Below are 19,438 nucleotides of genomic sequence, written 5' to 3' on the forward strand. Positions count from 1 at the left end.
ATTCAAACATGAATCCAAGACCTTTCAGTGGACATGTAATGTTGGAGATACAAGCCATAGAGACCAAAGTCATTTGAAGTTGCAGGTTTTAAACCTCTGTATATCTACAAATGAGGGTGAACTGTAAACATAGTGGTGTAAATATTTCTATACAACAGGCTGAAAGTACTGCTTGTGTTATTATGCGTTAGAAAAGTTTCATCTATAAGGCTCTACTGACAGCTCTTGATTACGATCCTTCAGTTCAGTCATCTTTGAAAGCTGACGGTCCCCTATAGTGGACTCACAGTTGTCTTTGGTAGTGTCGTCGAAGGTGCTGTATTTCAGCTCCAGTCTCTGTGGAGCTGTGGGTTAAAATCCTGCCATTGTGAATGCTCTATTTGGTGGCAGTTTCACCATCAAAAGTACAAGTCTGCTTTCAAGAAAAAGAACATGTAGTTGTCCTGTGCGGAGGTAACCCATATGTCAAGTGTACTTTCATTCTCTGCAAAGGATTCAAACATGAATCCAAGACCTTTCAGTGGACATGTAATGTTGGAGATACAAGCCATAGAGACCAAAGTCATTTGAAGTTGCAGGTTGTAAACCTCTGTATATCTACTAATGAGGGTGAACTGTTAACATAGTGGTGTAAAGTGATTAAATCCTGCCATTGTGAATGCTCTATTTGGTGGCAGTTTCACCATCAAAAGTACAAGTCTGCTTTCAAGAAAAAAAACAAATGTTACCTTTAAGTTGATTGAACTTAGAGGAAATCTTACACATGTAGTTGTCCTTTAGGAAGGTAACCCATATGTCAGGTGTACTTTCTTTCTCTGCTAAGGTGCAAACATGAATCCCAGACCTTTCTTAGTGTGCCTTGCAGTCTTAATGCGTGACCACAGAAAGATAGCTCATTTTGCCAAGTCTAACTTGTGACTGACATTTTGAAGAATTTCAGTTTCTTCTACTGCCAGAGATAAAGGAGACTTTGGTCCGGAATAATTTTTATATGTGGAACTACAGAGAGTCCTGTATAAAGCGTATACATTAAGATCACACAACTAAAGAGTCCCTTCAAGCTCAGAGAATAAACAGTGAAACAGCACATGCAAAAAAATGGATGTTACCACTGTGACATTGCCGGCTGGTTGGCAAGCTATCTTTTCCAAGGCTTATTTTTATTTGTGGCCATTACTCTTCAGGTTTTGGAAATGCAGGTTAAGGATGTGGCTAAGGTCACCCAGTTGCTATGCATTGTAAGTCAGTAGGTCTAACATTCATACACTATGACTCAGAGTCCAAACCATTAATATTACACTCTTTAAAGCCTCAATGCAATGAATAATAAGAAAATCACCCCAGTGGAGATGTAATGTTGGGGATCGTAGCCATAGAGACCAAAGTCATTTGAAGTTGCAGGTTTTAAGCCTCTGTATATCTACTAATGAGGGTGATGTTAGCCCGGTTTTTTCATTGGAATCTCAAGAACAAGCTGGAGAAATCGTTTATTAAAAAAGTATTTATTAGTGGTCACAAATAAAGTATATTGCAGCGCTGGACTCGGAGTGCCAGAGCTCCCGCAGGAAATCCGTCAGGCCGAGCCCCGTTATCCGGAAACATGTTATATTTATATTCAGCTTTATCTCACAGAAGTTGTTTTCACACTTGTCAGAGTATAATTGGCCAGTTTTGGGTGACATGCTCAGGCCAGCTGCTGTCCTTGTTGTGTTCTTTGGATGTCATAAACAATGTGTGTGTGTGTGTGTGAGTGCTGTTTTAGGCGTGGATCTAATGTACCAGACCTATCTGCCCTAATAGAGATGTTTTGTCTGACCTAGTTGTTTATGTCCTTCTAAGGTTTTGGACCATTTAAGGTCATCTGTTGTGCAGTATGAGCAGAGTGGAAAAGTACCAGCTAGGAACATAGGTTATTTAGGAAAATACAGAATATGAATTTATAATGTCTAAGATCAAAGCCAATTATAACAACTCCCCCTTTTGACATGATTTAATCGTGTCAACTAAATGAGGTAGGACCGTTATATTCTGTATTGTGTCACACCTGTTAGCGGCAGCCAACTTAGCAGGTCCCCAAACTGCAAGTGGCAACCGACCTTGAGGTGCAGCACAACCAGACAGGAGATTCTTGTTATCCCCCTTTTGATACAACTTCATTATGTGAGCTGTTATGTGTAAGCTGTTCTTCTTTGCGATTATCAGCAGCAAGCAAGTTTTCATTGCATATGCATGTGTAAAATAATTGTAATGCGTTAGCTAAACCTTTCTGTATCAGGAGTGTTTATCATGATGCTGGGAACAGAACCTCTTTCCCAGAATAGTTCAACCTTCATTACTCAACTGATCATAACTCTGCAATGAGCACATTTCTTAAAAGCTATAAGTATCACGCCTTTACGTGTATGCAAGGAATAAATCAATAAATGTTTCAATATTTCTTAAAATTAGTGTGTGTATGTGGCCCCGAACCCAATCTCTGTGTAGAATCTTAGTTCATTTTGGTCCAAAACTATATGTGGTTTAAGCAGTGGCAAGACCCTGCTAACCCATAAGTACCATTACAACACATAACAATAATTAACTAAGCTACAACAATTCATAAAATATTGAAACCCAAAAAGTGCTTAAGGCAATTAATCTTACCATCAGGATCGTCCACTGTTCGCAGCGAATAGGAGCGAAAAACCCGATGGCTGATATCCGGGAAAATTCTCCTATGGCCCCATTCCCCCTTGGCGACCGACCACTTAATTACCTTTCAGTGCCTAAGGTCCCGCTCCGAACAGCCGATTCACACCAATGGCAATGGACGTATGTATGAATTCCTATGATTAGTAATTGGTCTACTTAAAATCATTAAACTAAAGAGGAACATCACAAAATAATACAATACAGACATTTAAACATGATGTGAATATGAAGATATAACCCTGTTGAGAACAGATGAGTAATGATAGACGTAGTGTAAAAACTGACAATTTCTTTTCAGTGAAAATTTTATGATAACATTGTGCAGAGTGGTGCAGTGCAGCTCAGTCTCTTCTGGTCCAATCCTGTCACTGCTTGGTGTTTGGTTGTCCTTCTGGCTGAACCTCAGTTCAGCAGTCTGAGCTAACTAGGAAGGAGAGGTTACCAGCACTTCACTTCCACAAAGGGGTCTTTACCACCCGTTTTTCCTAACTAATATTTTTCTTTGGGACAATTCAGGAGAGCATTCAGATTATTTTGCTGACAGTGGTTGAAGGTTGTGTGGTTGTTCAACCATTATCTTGGCATGATGATCATGCCTCCCAGAATTTCAGACTGACGTCTTGTCAGTCACTTGGCTGTGAGTCCTGTAGAGATTCTGCTGCCGATGCAGTTAATTTAAGCTGTGGGTGAATGTTAGCAGGAGAGAGAACCGAGCAGCACAACATTTCATTTTCACAATGTTCTATATTCAGGAATTCCCTTTTAACAGGTTTAATCCCAGTATTCATTGGTCGACCAATTAAGTTTTCATATGAACCCCAAACAAAAACAAATAAATAAACCGAAAATTATTTTTTTTTTAAAAATAAAATAAAATAAAATAAAATAAAAATAAATTAAATGAAAAACAAAACAACTGGCCAGTTGATAGAAACCATGTTTTAGGACAGTACCTTTAGACTCACCAACCTGCTGTACAGCATTAATGAGAAATCCAGTACCATCAACTTTTTCTGTGGAAAAACTTGAAACCATTTAGAGAAAACAGCAAGACAAAGACAAAACACAAGACAACATAGAACAAAAGATAAGACTCACAGAATTTTGGGAAAAACTTGAGAAGTGTTAGTAAACTATGATTAATTGTTGTATCTCCACCCCCCCGATGAGACTTAGTCTCATCCGTATGTTAGTTCTGCTGAACTCTTCCATTGCAGTTTCTGCTCCTGTGTTGCTGCTGCAGGACAGAAATGTTTGTGGTTAGATTTCATTTTGGGAGCAGCACAGCATCAAGAAAGCAGCCATTTCTTCTCAATGAGTAACTGATTAACCTTTTTGGGATAAATAGTGTCTGTCCTCTTAATTCAACTCAGAGTGTTTTTGATAAAATTTCAGCATGATCTGCTTAATTCTCACTTGTTACTTTATACTAAATTCTATTTAATTCTTACCAGTGGCTGTGTTTCGTGATGCTGAGCCATCCACAGACAGTTCAGGATCAGCATTAATTTTTAATTTTTAATTTTTAATTTTTTTTTTCATTTAAATTAGAAACACTTCATGTGGTACCAACAGTGTGGCATCAGAGTTTCTTATAACATCACATGATACAATAACATATTTCCATACAAATTAGAATCAAAGACAAAGGTTTATTCTATTTTTCTATTTGTCTTAATTCCTCATTTATTTATTTTTTAGATGAGCCATGTGGCCTTGTGCTGCTAACTTTTTCCTTAGCAGTGCCACAGCATCGCGCTTGTGTTGTCAGACATCAGATCTTTGGTTGGTTATTGATCACTGTTACCTTGCATGCATGCTTTGACCTAAGGGCCCAGATTCTTGATATTATTTTGTAATATTTTTCTTTGCTCGTAGCAATTTTGGAATGTTAGCTAAATTGTTCAGGATCCTTCTTGTTTTTTCTTGACATGAATTAGACCTTTAATCGTGCAGTTCAAAGCTCTGTGCTTTACCTTACTTAGAGCAGCTCTGCCTCAGTTTATTATGTTTTACTTAATCTTTACTTCTTTCTTCCAGTATGTGTGGATGTATGTGGGTGTGTGTGTGCGTATAGATGTGCGTGTGTGTGTGTGTGTGTGTGTGTGTGTATGTATGTGGCCTTGGATTTCACTGTTTTGTTTTATTTTCTTCTATCTTGTGAAGCACTTTGTGTTACATTTTCTTGTATGAAAAGTGTTATGAAAATAAAGTTTGATTGATTGATTGATTGCACCAGATTAAACAACTTGGGTCATCTCCCGTGTAATTTCTCGAATGCACCAGTGCACATGATTAAAACTGTTCTCACAGAACATTTTATTCATCCCATTCATATCCTTTTCTTTCGACCAACATGTCATGACTGAGCACAGATTGGATTGTACATATTGTTTCTCAATAAATTGCAATTGAAGTGGATTGTTGCCATTTTTCAGAGATCTTTTAGTCACCTGGTGTGGAGTGGGGGGAAGAGAGGGTGTGTCCAGATTATTGTTGTAGTTCTTTGTCACTTGAGCTTTTAATGTCTGACTTGCACACCGGAGAGGTGTGAAAATTAGTTATTGTAACCATTATTGTTTCTGCTACTGCGGTTCTACAGTCTAGTCTCCACAGTGGTGTTTCCCTTTGGTTTCATTGTCAGTGGTCCGTTCAGTCTCTGATAGAGTTTTAGTCCCCGTGGTCTAGTCTTTGTCAGTAGGTGAGGTTCCTAAGTCAGTCCGGACCTCAGTTAATGTTCTTTCGGCAGGATCTTGAGCCTGAGTACAGTGATCCTTGTGGATCCAGTTACTCAGTCTATTCTCAGTCAACCATACCTTTACACAATGTGTTGTAGCTTCTTCGTCCTGTCCATATAGGAGAGGACCAGTTAAGTTTGTTCACGTTCCTGGTCCTGTTCCTTGGTGAGTATTTATGTAACCTGTTGAGATATCCTCATCACGTGTTATTCAGTTGTTTCACATTCACACAAGTTTCCATACTGTAGTACAACAAGGGGTGAGCCTGTTGGTGCAGTTGTAAATGGACAGGGTGTTTCCTCCCTGTCATGACCTCATGTGGGACAACATGACAACATTCATGGTGGCATTTGGAGTAAATCTTAGGCTAACACAATACGTAGAGCTTCAGCCCAGGTTAACTGTGTGTCTGCACAGACTTCTGTTCGGCCTTTTTGATGGTTCTATTTGCTCTTTTCACTAGTCCTTGTAAAGCTGGGTGAGAGACTGCACCGAGCTTATGTGTAATTCCAAACATCTTTTCTACTTCTCTTAGTTCTTCATTAGAAAAGTGAGTGAGTACCATTGTCTGATCTTATCACTTCTGGTACCCCAAATCTTGGAATAATTTCTCTTGTAAGCCATTTAATGACTTCTTTTCCTTTTTCGGTTTTAGTAGGTGTGGCTTCTACCCATCTAGAAAAGGGATCCACACCCACTAGAAGATATCGTTTACCTTCAGTCCTGTTTCCTGCTCCCATGTCAGTACAATCAATTACTATCTGCTTCCAAGGGGCATCAGGTACTGGGAAACTTGTCTAGTCCTGCTTTGAGATTGAACAGCTTGCAAATTTCACAAGATTGCACAAGATATTTTATTGTGTCTTTTAGGTGGGGGTGCCACCAGTGTTGTGAAATTAGCGCTGTTACTTTTGAGCTAGCACAGTGTGCTCTACTGTGTGCTTCTTGACATAGCAAATTTAGTAGTCCAGTTGGAGCTACTATTTTGCCTTCATGATTCCTCCAGAGTCTTGTGGAATCCTTTTTTATTTATTTTTTCCGTTCCATGCTTGCTTTTCAGACGGTGCCGCTGCTTCGTGAAGTTCTTTAATGTTTTCTAAACATAATTCTCGTTGTGATTTTACCTCCAATGTTTTCTGAGACATCTGGTTAAATGCAGTATATCTTGCTTTTGTTTTTGCTGCCTTATCTGCCGCATTGTTGCCTCTCGCTACTCTCCCATCTCCCTTTTGATGTCCTCTGCACTTGACTATAGCAACTTGTTTTGGTTCAAGTATGGGATAATATAGTTCGAGTAATTGATTTAAGTGTTTAACCGGGGTGCCTGCTGAGGTCACAAAGCCTTTCCTTTTCCAGTGACACATGTCTGGTATAGAGGCATGTCTTTAACTGTAAACACTGTTTTTGTTTTCATTTCACTAATTTATTCAATGTTTATTGTTAGATTAATTAATATTTATCTGCAGGGTTAGAATTTGCTAATAGTATTAATATATTGTTCAGCTGTACAGCTCTCTGGTTGCTGTGGCTGTTTTTAAATGTGCCATGAAAACAAACCTTGACTTGACTTGTTATGACTCAGACTTACTGCAGCGCAGCTGTCTTTAAATTTCTTTTAGAGTTTTCTTCTTTAAGAAAGTCATTGGTGATATCTGACTCTCGTTGTGCCTTTTATTGCCGTGTTTTTGTTAATTTCCTAATAATCTAACTCACTTTAAACCTTTCTGCAAAGCACTTTGCTGCTCTGTTAAGATAACAGATCAATATATTCATAGATCTGCTGCAGTTAAATAGTTAAATGGTTTAATGAGATTAAATATAAATACTGATGATAAATATTAACTCAGAATTGGTTAAAAGAAGCAGAGGAGAAGTATTTAGATTAGCTAAATTTTAAGTCATGCTACTGTGATCTCTAACACAATAAAGGCTAACCTTTAATGCTTTAAGATGGTAAGAAACTGTCTGACACCTATCTGTCTGACCTTGCTGTTAAATCCTGATATTTTCTAATATGTCATATGGTCTGACTGTCCGGTCTCAGACCTGCTTCAGGTGGAAATCATAAAGTCTCAATTTGTAGAACATCTTTTGTTCAGGCAGTTTTTCAATTAAAGGATCAAAGATTTAAATGCTGTGTTTGTTTGTCTGACCTTAACTTTTTAAGAGAGCTGTTAAATCTTAATTCAACAACAAACTGGTTCTAATGTTTAGTTTTAAACAGTCTGTTCTTCCTGGATTTATTTTGGATTTTTTATTTTGTTATCTCTTCACTGTGATACGTGCATTGAAAAGCGGATTTCAGATTGTCCATTCAATTTGGTATTTCTCCCATTCATCCATCCATCCATTTTCTCTACCGTCAGTCCGTTAATCGGGTAGCGGGGGGGGGGAGGCTGGAGCCTATCCCAGCAGTCATCGAGCGAAAGGCGGGGTACACCCTGGACAGGTCGCCAGTCCATCACAGGGCCACACATAGAGACAAACGAGACAAACAACCATGCACACTCACACTCACTCCTAAGGACAATTTAGAGTCACCAATTAACCTAACATGCCTGTTTTTGGACGGTGGGAGGAAGCTGGAGAACCCGGAGAGAACCCATGCATACACGGGGAGAACATGCAAACTCCACACAGAAAGGCCCCAGGCGGGGATTAAACCTGGAATCCTCTTGCTGTGAGGCTATGGTGCTAATCACCACACCACCGTGCAGCCCCTTCTCCCATTCAACTTTATTTTAAAATAAATTAATTGTTGAATTGATGATAAAGGCTCTAGTAAAAACTTCCATTATCATTGTAAATTTTTCAACTAAATAACTATATGTAACTCTGGTACTCTTTTAGTACAGGCCAATGATCAATCAGAATCTGTCCTCACTCTCAGGGCTGAATGAGGGAAGAGGGAAGCAGGGTTGGGATGAGATAATCTTAGGGTGAGAGCATTTATGACAAAGCTAAGGATATCTAACCTTGTCTTTTCCAATTACACATGTCCACATGTACAGCCTAAGCTGTTTATGCTGAATCTGTATAAATGGTCAGTTTTTTCTTTTGCTAAATGGCATGCTTCTGTTATTGAGCATGCGTGATGTTGGGAAGAGGTGTCTTATCTTCTAGTGTAGTAGGATGTGTCCCTGGAAAAGATGACGTTGTGTCTGGCACATGCTGTGGTAGTGGTGCAGAGGACTGCGTCTGAATATAGAATTTAACTTCTCCTAAAAATGCTGACAGTCTGCAAGAAATGTTTTGTTTTTTTTCCGTCTTTATCTGCCCTTGCTTTCTGGAATAAACCTGCCTCCTTTAGCTTTGCTGTTGCTTGATTCCTACTGCCTGTTGCTTGTTTTAAAAACATGGAGAAATCCCTCAGTAGCGGTGGAGCACTTTCACACACCCCAAACATTCCTCTCTCTTGCATTTCTCTCGTCCAGTTCACAACTCTCTCAGTCCCTCCTTTTTCATCTTCTCTTCGAACCTTTTTTATCCATCTAGTCAAGGTGTTAAACAATACCGACCCCAATGAGCCGGGTTTACCTGTTTTCCACTTCTCAACTATGATTTGTGACATGTTTAAATGTTTTACACGTGTTAATCAGAATGGGTGAATGGCGCAATGCCCGAGTGTTGGACCCGACCAAGAAGCTTCTACACAGAATCTTTTACTCTGTGCGCTTGATCGCTGGGGGTTCTCCCAGTCCCTTCACTCGTTTTAATTCACCAATCTCTGTAACACCCTAACTAAATTCCCCTTTATTTTCTATTCCAATGCCCCCCTTTTACAGAACCACTTGAGATCTGTGTCAGTGTAGGAATTCTCGATCAGTCTCGACTGCTCGATACACTTCCACTAACACAGTAAAATATCAACCAAGTAGCAAACCACCCCACATTTTCATGAAAAATAATAAAACTTAGCCCTGTGTCCTTATGCAGAGATAAACCCTTAGTATATCGTCTATGCACAACATCTGCAGAACCACCGCCGATTGCGGAGAGAAAAAAACAAAAACAGACACACCGCCAATTGCGGATTTTACAGTCCAACCACCAAACGTGAAGTAATACAGACCCACCGCCGATTGCAGATAGAGGTCCAAGCACCCTTGTGCGCAGAAATTACCCACACAGTCTATTGTGAAGTAATACAGACCCACCGCCGATTGCAGATAAAGGTCCAAGCGCCCTCGTGCGCAGAAATTACTCACGCCGCCTATAGTGCAGTAATACAGACCCACCGCCGATTGCAGATAAAGGTCCAAGCGCCCTTGTGCGCAGAAATTACTCACATCCGGTCATGCAGTAATACCGAGATTACTCACACCGCGATAGTGGACTAATAGACCCCCGCCCATTGGCATCTAATTCCTATTCAATTTAGAAGACAGGATGAATTTATGTTATCTTAATTTATGTCTTTTATTTGGCCAAATTGTACTAAACTAGGACACATATGACTCTCCCTATGTGAGACTATGTGTTTATACTTTACATGTGACCACCTAGTAAACCTGCAGACACAAATTTTGTGCTTTTGATTTAGTGATCGGAGGACATCCTAATTCAGACAATTTAGTTTAGAATGACCAATGTGCAGAAATTTCACATATCTTGATACAAGAGGTTTTCTGCTCACCTTGTGTTTTAGGCGCCTTGAATTGTCTGAAGAAGAGTCCCCTCCAACCAGCTCCGGAAGTCCTCGATCGGACACGGTCTCAGAGTCAGCCAATCCGGGTCACGGCACCAATTGTTAGCCCGGTTTTTTCATTGGAAGCTCAAGAACAAGCTGGAGAAATCGTTTATTAAAAAAGTATTTATTAGTGGTCACAAATAAAGTATATTGCAGCGCTGGACTCGGAGTGCCAGAGCTCCCGCAGGAAATCTGTCAGGCCGAGCCCCGTTATCCGGAAACATGTCATATTTATATTCAGCTTTATCTCACAGAAGTTGTTTTCACACTTGTCAGAGTATAATTGGCCAGTTTTGGGTGACATGCTCAGGCCAGCTGCTGTCCTTGTTGTGTTCTTTGGATGTGATAAACAATGTGTGTGTGTGTGAGTGCTGTTTTAGGCGTGGATCTAATGTACCAGACCTATCTGCCCTAATAGAGATGTTTTGTCTGACCTAGTTGTTTATGTCCTTCTAAGGTCTTGGACCATTTAAGGTCATCTGTTGTGCAGTATGAGCAGAGTGGAAAAGTACCAGCTAGGAACATAGGTTATTTAGGAAAATACAGAATATGAATTTATAATGTCTAAGATCAAAGCCAATTATAACAGTGACCTGTTAAAATAGTGGTGTGACGTGACTGAATTGAAACCGGACTCAAGACGCCATTCAAGGTATTGCAGTGACTTCTAATGTTGTGATTGTAATTTGGAGGTTCCTAGTTTTCCAAAACCCTAATCAAGATACATGGAAGCTGAGTGTCACAGCGCTTGGACTGCTGTGCTTGCAATCTTCAAATGTGTCTCCATAAACTCTTTGGTATCTCAGTCCTAGGAATCCCTGTGTAAAAGCAGAGTGGCGCAGCGGAAGCGTGCTGGGCCCATAACCCAGAGGTCGATGGATCGAAACCATCCTCTGCTAGACCTTCCTATTATCAACTACTGCTCGTGTGTACTTTTCCTTTGTTATCCTCTCTTCTGTAAAGATTTCATGGCTTTTGATGAAAAGCATAACAAATATATCTGGGTGTTCCATAGTGGGAAGACTACAACTGGTAATCATAAGTTTCCGAACATCCATCTTTTCTTGAGGGAAGCTTGCTCCTTCTTTCAGTACCTGACAATTTACTTTTAAGGACTCCTGTTCACAAGAGGGTGAAACTTATTTCTGGTCACTTAGCTCAATGAAGCCGTTTGTCCTTGCAAATATTGCTACTAAATGTTTCTATACAACAGGCTGAAAGTACTGCTTGTGTTATTATGCGTTAGAAAAGTTTCATCTATAAGGCTCTACTGACAGCTCTTGATTACGATCCTTCAGTTCAGTCATCTTTGAAAGCTGACGGTCCCCTGTAGTGGACTCAAAGCTGTCTTTGGTAGTGTGGTCGAAGGTGCTGTATTTCAGCTCCAGTCTCTGTGGAGCTGTGGGTTAAAATCCTGCCATTGTGAATGCTCTATTTGGTGGCAGTTTCACCATCAAAAGTACAAGTCTGCTTTCAAGAAAAAGAACATGTAGTTGTCCTGTGCGGAGGTAACCCATATGTCAAGTGTACTTTCATTCTCTGCAAAGGATTCAAACATGAATCCAAGACCTTTCAGTGGACATGTAATGTTGGAGATACAAGCCATAGAGACCAAAGTCATTTGAAGTTGCAGGTTTTAAACCTCTGTATATCTACTAATGAGGGTGACCTGTTAACATAGTGGTGTAAAGTGATTAAATCCTGCCATTGTGAATGCTCTATTTGGTGGCAGTTTCACCATCAAAAGTACAAGTCTGCTTTCAAGAAAAAAAACAAATGTTAACTTGAAGTTGATGGAACTCTGAAGAAATCTTACACATGTAGTTGTCCTTTGGAGAGATAACCCATATGTCTAGTGCACTTTCATTCTCTGCTAAGGTGCAAACATGAATCCCAGTTTTTTCTTGGTGCGCCTTGCAGTGGACATGTAATGTTGGGGATCGTAGCCATAGAGACCAAAGTCATTTGAAGTTGCAGGTTTTAAGCCTCTGTATATCTACTAATGAGGGTGACCTGTTAACACAGTGGTGTAAAGTGATTAAATCCTGCCATTGTGAATGCTCTATTTGGTGGCAGTTTCACCATCAAAAGTACAAGTCTGCTTTCAAGAAAAAAAAACAAATGTTACCTTGAAGTTGATGGAACTCTGAAGAAATCTTACAGATGTAGTTGTCCTTTGGAGAGGTAACCCATATATCAAGTGTACCTTCATTCTCTGCTAAGTTGCAAACATGAATCCCAGATTTTTCTTGGTGCGCCTTGCAGTGGACATGTAATGTTGGGGATCGTAACAATAGAGACCAAAGTCATTTGAAGTTGCAGGTTTTAAACCTCTGTATATCTACTAATGAAGGTGACCTGTTAACATAGTGGTGTAAAGTGATTAAATCCTGCCATTGTGAATGCTCTATTTGGTGGCAGTTTCACCATCAAAAGTACAAGTCTGCTTTCAAGAAAAAAAACAAATTTTACCTTTAAGTTGATTGAACTTAGAGGAAATCTTACACATGTAGTTGTCCTTTAGGACGGTAACCCATATGTCAGGCGTACTTTCTTTCTCTGCTAAGGTGCAAACATGAATCCCAGACCTTTCTTGGTGCGCCTTGCAGTCTTAATGCGTGACCAGAGAAAGATAGCTCATTTTGCCAAGTCTAACTTGTGACTGACATTTTGAAGAATTTCAGTTTCTTCTACTGCCAGAGATAAAGGAGACTTTGGTCAGAAATAATTTTTATATGTGGAACTACAGAGAGTCCTGTATGAAGCGTATAAATTAATATTACACAACTAAAGAGTCCCTTCAGCTCACAGAATAAACAGTGAAACAGACATGGAAAAAAATAGATGTTACCACTGTGATATTGCCGGCTGGTTGGCAAGCTATCTTTTCCAAGGCTTATTTTTATTTGTGGCCATTACTCTTCAGGTTTTGGAAATGGAGGTTAAGGATGTGGCTGAGGTCACCCAGATGCTATGCATTGTCAGTCAGTAGGTCTAACATTCATACACTATGACTCAGAGTCCAAACCACTAATATTACACTCTTTAAAGCCCCAATGCAATGAATAATAAGAAAATCACCCCAGTGGAGATGTAATGTTGGGCCCATAACCCAGAGGTCGGTGGACCTGTGGTTGACTGGCAGCTGTTTTTGGTAATTTGGTCGAAGGCGCTGGATTTAGGCTCCAGTCTCTGTGGAGGCGTGGGTTCAAATCCTGCCATTGTGAATGCTCTATTTGGTGGCAGTTTCACCATCAAAAGTACAAGTCTGCTTTCATAAAAAAGAACATGTAGTTGTCCTGTGCGGAGGTAACCCATATGTCAAGTGTACTTTCATTCTCTGCAAAGGATTCAAACATGAATCCAAGACCTTTCAGTGGACATGTAATGTTGGAGATACAAGCCATAGAGACCAAAGTCATTTGAAGTTGCAGGTTTTAAACCTCTGTATATCTACAAATGAGGGTGAACTGTTAACATAGTGGTGTAAAGTGATTAAATCCTGCCATTGTGAATGTTCTATTTGGTGGCACTTTCACCATCAAAAGTACAAGTCTGATTTCAAGAAAGAGAACAAATGTTACCTTGAAATTGATGAAAATCTTACACATGTAGTTGTCCTTTGGGGAGATAACCCAAATGGCAAGTGTACCTTCATTCTCTGCTAAGGTGCAAACATGAATCCCAGTTCGTTCTTTGTGCCCCTTGCAGTGGACATGTAATGTTGGGGATCGTAGCCAGAGAGACCAAAGTCATTTGAAGTTGCAGGTTTGAAACTTCTGTATATCTACTAATGAGGGTGACCTGTTAACATAGTGGTGTAAAGAGATTAAATCCTACCATTGTGAATGCTCTATTTGGTGGAACTTTCACCATTTAAAGTACAAGTCTGTTTTCAAGAAAAAAAACAAATGTTAACTTGAAGTTGATGGAACTCTAAAGAAAACTTACACATGTAGTTATCCTTTGGAGAGGTAACCCATATGTCAAGTGTACTTTCATTCTCTGCAAAGGATTCAAACATTAATCCCAGTTTCTTCTTGGTGCGCCTTGCAGTGGACATGTAATGTTGGGGATCGTAGCCAGAGAGACCAAAGTCATTTGAAGTTGCAGGTTTTAAACCTCTACTATATCTACTAATGAGAGTGACCTGTTAACATAGTGGTGTGACGTGACTGAACTGAAACAGGCCTCGAGACCCCATTCAAAGTACTGCAGTGACTGCTAATGTTGTGATTGTAACTTGGAGGTTCTTAGTTTTCCAAAACCTTGGATTTAGGCTCCAGTCTCTGTGGAAGCGTGGGTTCAATCCCACCACTGCCATTGTGAATGTTCTATTTGGTGGCACTTTCACCATCAAAAGTACAAGTCTGATTTCAAGAAAGAGAACAAATTCAATTCAATTTTATTTATATAGCGCCAGATTACAACAATTGTCGTCTCAAGGCACTTAACTAATATAGTCCAATTCAAGCCAATTGGAATTCAATTCATTGTAATCATAATCCAATTAATTCATATAGAGCCAATTCAAAAAATTAATATCCTAGCTAAGGAAACCAACAGATTGCATCGAAATGTGTCTTCAGTCCAATCTCCCGTCCTGAGCGTGCCTCTGGCAACTGTGGAAAGGAACGACTCCCTTTTAACAGGAAGAAACCTCTGGCAGAACCAGACTCAGGAAGGGTGGCCATCCGCCTCGACCAGCTGGGGTTTGAGAAGACAGAAAAGAGGGAAAAGAGGGGGGAAAAACACCATAACGCCATTCAAAGGATATCTGTTGGAACAGGGAAACATAGGTTAATAACCACAATAATGTCAATTCAATTCAATTCAATTCAATTTTATTTATATAGCGCCAGATTACAACAATTGTCATCTCAAGGCACTTAAGTAATATAGTCCAATTCAAGCCAATTGGAATTCAATTCATTGTAATCATAATCCAATTAATTCATATAGAGCTAATTAAAAAAATTAATATCCTAGCTAAGGAAACCAACAGATTGCACCGAAATGTGTCTTCAGTCCAATCTCCCGTCCTGAGCGTGCCTCTGGCAACTGTGGAAAGGAACGACTCCCTTTTAACAGGAAGAAACCTCTGGCAGAACCAGACTCAGGAAGGGTGGCCATCCGCCTCGACCAGCTGGGGTTTGAGAAGACAGAAAAGAGGGAAAAGAGGGGGGAAAAACACCATAACGCCATTCAAAGGATATCTGTTGGAACAGGGAAACATAGGTTAATAACCACAATAATGTCACATGTACATAAAATCAATTTTGAAATTAAACAGGGGGAAAAAGAGAGCAAAGTGAGGAAAGGTGTGACAGACTAGGTCCCCCAGCAGTCTAAGCCTATAGCAGCTTAACTATGGGATGTTTCAGGATTACCTGAGCCATCCCTAACTATAAGCTATATCGAAAAGAAAAGTTTTAAGCCTAATCTTAAAAGTGGAAAGGGTGTCTGCTTCCCGGACATTTACTGGCAGCTTATTCCACAAGAGAGGGGCCTGATAACTGAAGGCTCTACCTCCCATTCTACTTTTAGAAACTCTGGGAACAACAAGTAAACCTGCAGTTTGGGAGCGAAGTGCTCTGTTAGGAAAATATCTTACAATTAAATCTTTAAGATATGATGGAGCTCGGTCATTAAGAACTTTATATGTGAGAAGAAGAATCTTAAATTCTATTCTGAATTTAACAGGGAGCCAATGAAGAGAAGCTAAAACTGGAGAAACATGATCTCTCCTGTTAGTTCTCATCAGAACTCTGGCTGCAGCATTTTGGATCAGCTGGAGGCTTTTCAGAGAATATGTGGGACAGCCCAATAATAAGGAATTACAGTAGTCCAATCTTGAAGTAACAAATGCATGAACTAGTTTCTCTGCATCACCCTGAGACAGGATGTTCCTGATTTTAGCAATATTACGAAGGTGAAAGAAGGCAGTCCTAGAAACCAGTTTTATATGTGCGTCAAATGATAAATTCTGGTCAAAAATAACTCCAAGGTTCCTCACTGTAGAACTAGAAGTCAAGGAAATACCATCTAGAGTAACTATATAACTAGACAATTTCTCCCTGAAGCGCTCAGGTCCAAAGAGAACAACTTCAGTTTTGTCTGAATTTAAAAGCAGACAGTTCTGAGTCATCCAGGTCTTTATGTCTTTAAGACAGGCTTGTAGCCTGACCAACCTGTAGATTTCATCTGGTTTCATAGATAAGTACAGCTGAGTATCATCAGCATAACAATGGAAATTTATGCCATGCTGTCTGATAATGTTACCTAATGGAAGCATGTATAAAGTAAAAAGAATCGGTCCAAGCACAGAACCCTGAGGAACTCCATGACTTACTCCAACGTGTGAGGAAGATTCTTCATTTACAAGAACAAACTGGAATCTATCAGATAAATATGACTTAAACCAGCCTAATGCAGTTCCTTTAATCCCAATAACATGTTCAAGTCTCTGTAACAGAATGCTGTGATCGATGGTATCAAATGCAGCACTGAGATCCAACAGGACAAGCACAGAAACAAGTCCGCTATCAGAAGCTAACAGGAGATCATTGGTAACTTTCACCAGTGCCGTTTCTGTGCTATGATGCACTCTGAATCCTGACTGAAACTCTTCAAACAGATTATTTCTATGTAAATGATCACAAAGTTGAACTGCAACTATTTTTTCAAGAACTTTGGACAAAAAAGGGAGATTGGATATAGGTCGATAATTAGCCAACACTTCTGAATCAAGAGTAGGTTTTTTAAGTAAAGGTTTAATTACAGCAACCTTAAAAGTCTGAGGTACATATCCTATCAACAAAGACCGATTGATCAAATCCAATATGGAAGTGTCAATTAAGGGGAAAACCTCCTTGAACAGTCTGGTTGGGATTGGGTCTAACATACAAGTTGATGGTTTAGAAGAGACTATTGCTGTTGTTAGCTCAGAAAGATCAACTGGACAGAAGCTGTCTAAATACAATTCAGGTTCGAAAGATACTTCTAAAGCTCCTCTACTTGATGATACATCAGTGATAATAATGGGAAGGATTCCATTAATCTTCTCTCTGATAGAAACAATTTTATTGATGAAGAATCTCATGAAATCATCACTGCTGAGAGTTAAAGGAATACATGGCTCAACAGAGCTCGGACTCTTTGTCAGCCTGGCAACAGTGCTGAAAAGAAACCTGGGATTATTCTTATTCTCTTCTATCAATAATGAATAATACGCAGTTCTAGCTTTACGAAGTGCTTTCTTATACGTTATTAAACTATCTTTCCAGACTAATTGAGACTCTTCTAAATTAGAGGAACGCCACTGTCTCTCCAGCTTTCTTGCAGTCTGCTTTAACGCACGCAGCTGTGAATTATACCAAGGAGCCAACCTCTTCTGACTGATTACCTTCCTTTTCAGAGGGGCAACATTGTCCAGTGTTGTACGCATTGAAGCTGTAGTGCTGTCAACAAGAGAGTCAAGTTCTACTGGAGGAAAATTTAGGTAGCCATCCTGTGTCATATCAGCACATGGCAGTGAAGAAAAGGATGATGAAATCAACTCTTTAAATCTGGTTACAGCATTCTCTGACAGACACCTTCTATATGTAGAATTCTTCTCAGAAACCGTGTAGTCAAGTAATGTAAATTCAAAAGTTATTAAAAAATGGTCAGACAAGACAGGGTTATGAAGGAACACTGTTAACTGTTCACTCTCAATGCCATAAGTCAGCACAAGGTCAAGGGTATGATTAAGGCAGTGAGTAGGTCTGTGAACACTTTGAGAAAATCCAATAGAGTCTAATATAGAATTAAAGTTAATATTTAGGCTGTCATTTTCAACATCTACATGAATATTAAAGTCACCCACTACAATGACTTTATCTGTACTCACCACTAACTGGGATAAAAACTCTGAGAATTCAGACAGAAACTCAGAATAAGGGCCAGGTGGACGATACACAACAACAAACACAAGAGGTTTTTGTGATTTCCACTTTGGGTGGGAAAAACTGAGAATCAGAGATTCAAAAGAGCTAAAACTAATCTTGGGTCTAGGACTGATTAGTAACCCTGATCTGAAGATAGCTGCCACTCCTCCTCCTCTACCTGTGGTTCTAGGAACATGAACATTTAAATAGTCAGAGGGAGTTGATTCATTAATGCTAACATGATCTTCCTGCTGCAGCCAGGTTTCTGTAAGACAAAATATATCAATATGATGATCACAAATCAAATCATTCACTAACAGAGACTTCAAAGGGAGAGATCTAATATTCAGCAAACCACATTTAATAGTTTGATGTTTTTGTTCAGTTAAAGTTTTTGTTTTAATTTTTTTTTGCACAAGAGGATTTGCTCCTTTTATGTACATGTCACATGTACATAAAATCAATTTTGAAATTAAACAGGGGGAAAAAGAGAGCAAAGTGAGGAAAGGTGTGACAGATGAGGTCCCCCAGCAGTCTAAGCCTATAGCAGCTTAACTATGGGATGTTTCAGGATTACCTGGGCCATCCCTAACTATAAGCTTTATCGAAAAGAAAAGTTTTAAGCCTAATCTTATAAGTGGAAAGGGTGTCTGCTTCCCGGACATTTACTGGCAGCTTATTCCACAAGAGAGGGGCCTGATAACTGAAGGCTCTACCTCCCATTCTACTTTTAGAAACTCTGGGAACAACAAGTAAACCTGCAGTTTGGGAGCGAAGTGCTCTGTTAGGAAAATATCTTACAATTAAATCTTTAAGATATGATGGAGCTCGGTCATTAAGAACTTTATATGTGAGAAGAAGAATCTTAAATTCTATTCTGAATTTAATAGGGAGCCAATGAAGAGAAGCTAAAACTGGAGAAACATGATCTCTCCTGTTAGTTCTCATCAGAACTCTGGCTGCAGCATTTTGGATCAGCTGGAGGCTTTTCAGAGAATATGTGGGACAGCCCAATAATAAGGAATTACAGTAGTCCAATCTTGAAGTAACAAATGCATGAACTAGCTTCTCTGCATCACCTTGAGACAGGATGTTCCTGATTTTGGCAATATTACGAAGGTGAAAGAAGGCAGTCCTAGAAACCAGTTTTATATGTGCGTCAAATGATAAATTCTGGTCAAAAATAACTCCAAGGTTCCTCACTGTAGAACTAGAAGCCAAGGAAATACCATCTAGAGTAACTATATAACTAGACAATTTCTCCCTGAAGCGCTCAGGTCCAAAGAGAACAACTTCAGTTTTGTCTGAATTTAAAAGCAGACAGTTCTGAGTCATCCAGGTCTTTATGTCTTTAAGACAGGCTTGTAGCCTGACCAACCTGTAGGTTTCAT

The 19,438-nt window shown here is 39.6% G+C and overlaps 1 non-coding gene across 1 annotated transcript; it reads left to right on the forward strand.

Moving 5' to 3' along the window:
- The first annotated feature begins 10,946 nt into the window (after positions 1-10,946).
- trnam-cau (transfer RNA methionine (anticodon CAU)) lies at positions 10,947-11,018 on the forward strand. Its single transcript has one exon. It is a non-coding gene; the product is annotated as a tRNA-Met (tRNA).
- The last annotated feature ends 8,420 nt before the right edge of the window (positions 11,019-19,438 follow it).

This window comes from Leuresthes tenuis, unplaced genomic scaffold (assembly GCF_036924035.1).
Source record: "Leuresthes tenuis unplaced genomic scaffold, fLeuTen1.0.hap1 SCAF_11, whole genome shotgun sequence".
NCBI lineage: Eukaryota > Metazoa > Chordata > Actinopteri > Atheriniformes > Atherinopsidae > Leuresthes > Leuresthes tenuis.